This window comes from Pungitius pungitius, chromosome 6, assembly GCF_949316345.1.
Source record: "Pungitius pungitius chromosome 6, fPunPun2.1, whole genome shotgun sequence".
Lineage (NCBI taxonomy): Eukaryota > Metazoa > Chordata > Actinopteri > Perciformes > Gasterosteidae > Pungitius > Pungitius pungitius.
Window position 1 is genome coordinate 7,909,584 of NC_084905.1, and position 7,197 is coordinate 7,916,780.

The following is a 7,197-nucleotide window of genomic DNA, read 5'->3' on the forward strand; positions in this document are numbered from 1 at the left end:
AGAGTTTATCTCAGTGACTTCCACCAGGCAAATTAACCATGACCCCTACTCAGCCGCCAGCTCCGCCTCTACCCAAGAGGGGGTAGTAGTTGGATTCAGGAGTTCCTTCACATCAGGTGTGGCCACACTTTTCAGGCTCGCAAGCTACTTTTCAACCAACCAAGTCATGGCGATCTACCCCCTATCCTCCGAGGACCGGGTGGCTGACGGGGGGGGGGGGGGGGGGGGGGGGGGGGTAAGTAGTAGCACAAAGTAGGCGCAAAACGAGTCGATATGAAGAAAACCATGAACCTCCCATCTGTCAGAAGGAGGTGCTTTGGAATTAAATGAAATGCGTCTGTCTAATTAGTATTAGCATCTGTTTAGGTCATCTCCTGCGGTAGACCGTGCATGCGTGACGTCATTTTTTTATCGCCTGTTAATGTGTACAGTATTTATATGATTTACATGACTATAAATTGTTGTTGATTATAATGCATTCACTTCATCTAACATACAAATGTAAAATCATCATCAATCTAACATCACCCAACTACAACACGCTAAACATTCCTATATGTATTATAATTTCAACCACTAGGTGTGCTTTTCTTGCTATAGATCTATACACTAGGTCTATACACTCCCACCCTTACTGTACACAGCTTGGACAATTCCCCGTTTCCCCCACCTGAGGTGCCAGGACGAGGGACTCTGGTATCTCCACCAGGGTGAGTGTTGCTGCCCCTTGATGCACCTAAGACTTTGAGGTCACAACTTACCGCGTCAGCTTCAGCTTCGGAAGTTTTGAACACGACTAATCATGTTGAATGGCCCCAAAATCCACAGGAATACAAGAGAAGCTTTGCTGGAGGTGTCTGGACCGGGGCCTCCTCGATACGTTGTCAGTTTACACGCACAATGCGTTTGGGTTTCCTACGTCTATGCTGAGTGTTCCCCCATCCTCTGAACCCAATATAGACCAACCAGATGGTGATGAGTTCTCTGCCCCTCTCTATACCCGATTGTCCAAAACATGCAACGTCATATCGGGGAGGCCGTTCCTCCCAATCAAGACTCAACAGTTGTCTCCAAAGCATTAAAGTCTCCCAGTGGCACTATGGAGTCCCTTACTCCTTCCCTCTTCCGTTTGTCATTGTTTTTGAACATTCTTAGTCTGGCCCCTCACCTGAGACCACTTTTCCAAGGGTAACATTACAAGGAGCACCGGGCTCCAGACAACACGGGTCCATAGGAACCTCTCCATCCCGATGAGGTGGTGGTTCCCCAAGAGGTAAAAAAGTAATTAGTAGTAATTATGGAGGTTTGGTAGAGCCTCAGATATCCCTTTACAGCACTTAATGAATTATATTAAAGCTGGAATTATGTTATATTCTTTTTTTTTTACAAAGAAATAAATATATTTTTAACAGTTTTTAAATACATTTTAAAACTTGATTAGTCACAGCTCCTTTGCTTTTATAGTTATACATTAAAGGAATCCCTAACATAACCAAAATATGTAAATAATATGATTCAAATATATTACTGTTTTTTTTGTTGATGCATGTGTTTATTGCAAACATTTTTACACCCAAGTATTCCTTGAATGACCTTTTTCCTATGAACTGTTTTCAGTCTGAATAAAAAAGGAAAATGCTGAGTCATCATTGATGTTTAAGTATAATTCACACAGGACAGAAAGCAAGGCTGTGCAGGCTGGATTCTATTTCTGAGGTTTTAGATTTCACCAAGTAAAAAAGCTGCTCTGCATAGGAGCTGTGCTTTTTCACTTTGCTATCCGTGGAGAGTCAGGGGGAGTTCGGAGGTAACAAGTATGTTTATTCTCTGCAGCACCGAAAACCTGTTGAGGGTCCAAAAAGAAATTCCAAGAAGTAAATGATGTTGTGACTATTCAGAAATTAATACGTATAAACTGGAATATGGGATGTTTTTCTGTTATGTACTTACCGTATATATTCATAAATATTTACCAGCTACACACTTTATACACTGTTGTATTAACACCAATATGAAAACAGAAACTGAAGAAATAGCAATGAAGTATATATAATTTATGTATGATAAGCATAGCTTTAGTTATCATAAAAGTATAGAGATAAGCGTATCTTGTAGCCAATTTCGTCTAACCTTTCATAAATATTTCAAAGATTACATCCTTGAAAACAGGCATCATCTAAAAGTTCCAAAATCGATCATCTGCAGCCAGCAGTTCTGAGAAGTGTGGAGGATGTGTTGATTTGCATTGCCTCTAGAAGAAGATGACGAAGAAGAAAGTATCTTTTTTTAATCCCTGTGGGGGCATTTTTTAGGACCTTGACCATGTCAGGACTGGCGCTGTATAGGGTGTCTCTGCGATGGGGTCCCTCGTCCCCCGTCCAGATATGGTCTCTTTCAGTTGGGTTAAAACCAGACATCATGCGACAAAAAATACTAATCTTTACAGCAGCTTCTCCCTTTCAACGACGCTTGGGGCGCTGACCAATCACAGCAGAGGAGCTGAGGGCTGGTGCTTATGTGTGCTGCTGCTGCCACAACGTGGATGAATGCTCACCACGACGATGGCGCCGGTAATGATACTGTTGGTGATGATTATTTATTATGGTGATGGTGTAATGTAGATAATTGGATGAGGCAGCATCTGTCCCACTGCACTGACGCCTCAGATGTGCTGCACTGACCAGCTGATGGCGCCATAGAACAATGGCCAAGCATTCAGTGAGCGAGCTAGAGCGAGCAGTGGCTCAGCTCGGGGTCCACGGCCCTGGAAAGAAACACAGGGCCCAGCCGGGAGCCTCCTCCAGACCCTGTTGAGTTCTGGATGGATCCACAACAAGCTGCCACAGCGTTGGAGGCTTTTCTTGAAATACTTATTCATGTTGCATTTTTATATTCATATATTGTACTAGATAACAACATACTGAAAAGTCTAGAAACTAGAGATTGAGAGAATAAACTCATGTTTACATTGTCTACTGAGGGAATAACTCAAATGAGAAGTCATTATTTAGTAGATTTCAGAGGAATCGCCCACTTCTGGTCAGTAAAGTGATTGCAGGTTTGCATTGGCCTGATGTGTGTCACTATATACATTGAATAATTGAATTTAGACATGTGATATGTGACGTACATATGACTAAACAGTCCTTATAATGACATACTTCTCATAGTGGTTTTGAGTTTAAAAAAAGGATTTTATTGTTTCAATATGGCATTTTGACATCATGGTGGTGCTGTTTGTCCACATTTTAGTCAGCCAGGATGAACCAGGAATCAGGAAACATTTATTACCATAATAAGTCAGATATACGAGGAGTTTGACGTGGCTGTTGGTGCATGACGGCAGACAGTACGACAACAGACAACAAGACAGCAGCTCTTTAGTCATTTTAAGCTGATTGTATCCAATGTACCACACGCGTGCCACACCACATCTGTATGGTGTGTACCTGAACAACATAAGAACTTACTTCCACTCTTGTGATGTTGTTCTATTCATCATTAACTCATTTTCATTTCACCTATTACATTGCATTTCCCTCTCACAAAAGTGTGAAACATTTGGCTGATTGTATTTTCCTTTGATTGTTTTGTTAGGTAAATTCCAAGGACAGTACACTTTATTTGTAGGTTTACACAGAAAGTGTACAGAATAATTCTATTTCTATTCTAATTCTATTCTAAATCTTGTGAGGAGCTTTAGATACTTTAATAATTTGGACATGAACACGAGGGAGCCGGAACACACAATTAAACATGGAACCCGTTGGATTACCATTGGATCTTTTTTTATGGTGTGCCACATTCAATGTCACTACGACCAAACTAGAGATGGTGATTGTTGGACAGTGAAAGACTGATCAAGATGGTTTTGATGAGTTTTATTATGTTTCTGTTGGTTTTGAATGAAGCGCATGTGTAACGACGCACCGCTGTTACCTTAACTGCAGTGAGTGATTGGAGTCAACGAGTTGCAGATTAGAGGCAGCTGTATATAAGAGCACGAGGGTTTAAGAAGAGGCGATTGGTAGAGAGGCAAGAGACTGGTGAATGTGATTGATTAAATAAATAAATGCAATTGTGATACGGAAAACCCCCATGGGGGCTCAGGGAGGCTAACAGTGTGTTGACGATCTAGATAAATGATAAATGTCTGTTTGGAGTCTAATGTCTGTGAGGAGAGCCTATTGAATTTAAATGACTAATAATCAATCTCCAAATCCAAGTGGAGTCCTATGTTCTGCATTCACTTTAATAAATCACACACATTGCTTTCCCACTAAAGACAAAGCGAGATGTCAGTGTGGTAATTTTCCAGAGGCAAAGGGATTTTACGGTCAAAACCTCATCAATGCAGAGTCCATATATTTGTTAGAATTCATCACATGAAATGAATCAGTCTTTTTTTGAAGCTACATGCATACAACCTACTGCCCAAGAAGTAATTTCAAACTTCAGATGTAATCTATCATCATCATTTTCTTTTTATGGATTTTGTACTGCCTTTTGACTAAAGCCTTTGTCTCCATCATGGTATGGGTAGTACACGGCAGGTTGAGGAGGCGGGTCTGAGGGCACTTTGAGACAAGCTTGTCGACATTCCCGACTCCCACGTTTGAACAGACAGGAAGGGATCCGAATCACATGTAAAAGCTTTTACCATTAAAACCAGTTTTTTCCAAAGTTTAGCTTTTTGGTTTTTTTCTGCAGCACACTTTGCGGAAACAAACCAGTTGAATGTCGAAAGAACACTTTTCTACTTAACAATAATTCAAAATCAAATTATTTTTGTTGAGGCTTGTGTTCTTGAGTTCAGGGCATGACAATTGTTTGAGACAAATACCAATTGCAGATAAACGAGGCAGGTACTGTTGATGAGTCTAAGTACATACTGTATGTTCTAACTGAGATATCAAATTTGAAATTGTGTTTAAAAAAGGTCGATCTCAAACCTTGTCAAACAACAACTTTATAAGTGAAAATCAAAATAAAAGTGAAATCATTTATGGTTTTAACTATTCATGAACTCATTAACCTAGATCAGATGTATACTTGTATATTTTTGGATTACTCTAGCTAATTAGGATTTTAGCTTTTTTTTAATTCATTGATCCTCTAAACTACCAGTGGTGCCCTCAGTCAATCACCTGGTGCAGGCCGACACACGGCTATGTAGATCCCTCTGTGACAATCAGACAAGAGGCCCGGATCACCTCCCATTGTATGTCAGAATGCGAGTGAGAGAGGGAGGGATCCACCCTGTATTGTTGCACTGGCTGACAACCAGAAATGAATGAACGCACCTGACAGAGAGAAAAACCTGTCCTTCCACCTGTCACACCCGGACACACAGAACCAAAACTGATCCCGACTGGAGGCCCCACAACATAGCGAGCATAACAGACATACGTGAGCTGGACATGATTCCACTGCACCTTGCAGTGTGACGCACAGATCTAAATAAAGTCTTCACAAGATCTCGCCTCCCTCAAGTATGCCAGATATTTCCTTTGTGGAGTAATAGTGGTTGTACATTTTTGACTGGTGATTTTAAATAGCTGCTTGATGAAGCGTGGCAAGGGAATAGCAATAAAGCTTGGGTTAAAGGGAGGTAGAACCCGTCCCATAAAAAAATGAGTCAGAGACTTTCTCATGACAAGGGGAAAGAGAGAAGATATGGAATTAAAAGTGGCTTCATGTTGCCTGAGTGACCTGACCAGTTTGCATAGTTGACATTCCGTACCCGTCTACGTCTTTGTCTCACTCACACGCTCATGTATCACCATGAGGAAGGGGCTGGGGGACAGAAGTGGAAGTGGGAATCAGGCTCGTATGTATTAGGCCCAAGCTAGCTGGTTTCCTGGTTTTGGTCCAGGAGGTTAGGAGAGTCACATATTCTACTTATTGTAGGATTTGCTTTTGAATGGTTTCTCTTTTTTTCGAGACCTCCCCCTTCTTTAAAGATCCAGACAGTACATTTTTTTTATTATATAAATGACTCATTGGACATTCACACGATCAGGCGATCAGTATTTTAGTTCGTCCAACATGTTGGTCCACAGGAAGATCCCAACAACTATTAGCCAGGGTAAATGAGGGTAAATGATGGACAGTAGTACTGGTAACCCCTCATCTGGCCAAAATGTATCTTTTCTGAGCACAACAAATCTAAATTGCCATACTAAGCACTTTGTGGATTTGTTTTTCCATTCAATTGTTAAGAAAATTGAAAGTAAAAAGAAAATAAAATCAGATACAGAATGTTTCTTTGGAAAGTGGGTGTGCGTCTGCCAGTAAACGGGGTAGACAGGTTGCAAACGGGGAAAAAGCCCATTTGTGATAGAAAAAAGGAGAGGAAGGAATTCAGGTATTTGTTTCAGTTGAGCACACTTGTATTGCTGCTACCAATGGAAATGTTATGTCAGGAGACAAAGATGAGCCATTGTACATTATGGTAATATCCAAGAAAACGTCAACAATTTTTGACTCGATGGTATGGTTCGTAAGAGATGATCTGTCAAAGGTGTTTCCAGAATCCAGAGAGCTTAAAAACCTCCCAATTAAGGTTAAATTAGGAAATATGTTGTCAACTAAAGGATTAGGCATCCTGCAAGTGAATATCTATATATTTCTCATATACATATAACTCACCAGACTGATCAGGTGACCGATCTGATATCTTCGTCTTTGATATCTTCGGCTCCGTTAGCATGAAACATGCCTTAAACTAGCAGACACAAACGAACTAAGTGAAAAAAGACGTCTCTCCATTTTCCTACATGAAATGCATGATGGTCAAGGAACCTTGTTTCATTTCCAGGTCCCAACCTCTCTCTTCTTCTACTCCGTTTGGCGTCGGATTACATTCCGGAAATTCGTAGTCAAAGCGCCTTCCTCTTTTTTCCGCGCCTGCGATAAGATGGGAATGTAGCTGGATCCGTCTGATCTCCTTTGATTCTTGATCACGTAATCTGACGTTAAATGAAACCATCCTAACGTCATCTGAGATTCTCGTATTAATCAGTCGTCAAAATTGTAATTAGCAAACCATGCGTTCCCGCTGTGGGAACAAGCTTGAGGCATTGCAGTGACTCCATGCTGAGAGAGACATCACTATCGTTTCTGATTCGGCACAGATGACACACACGCACAAACACACACATACACTGTGTTTTTGGACTAGCTTGTATGAGAACC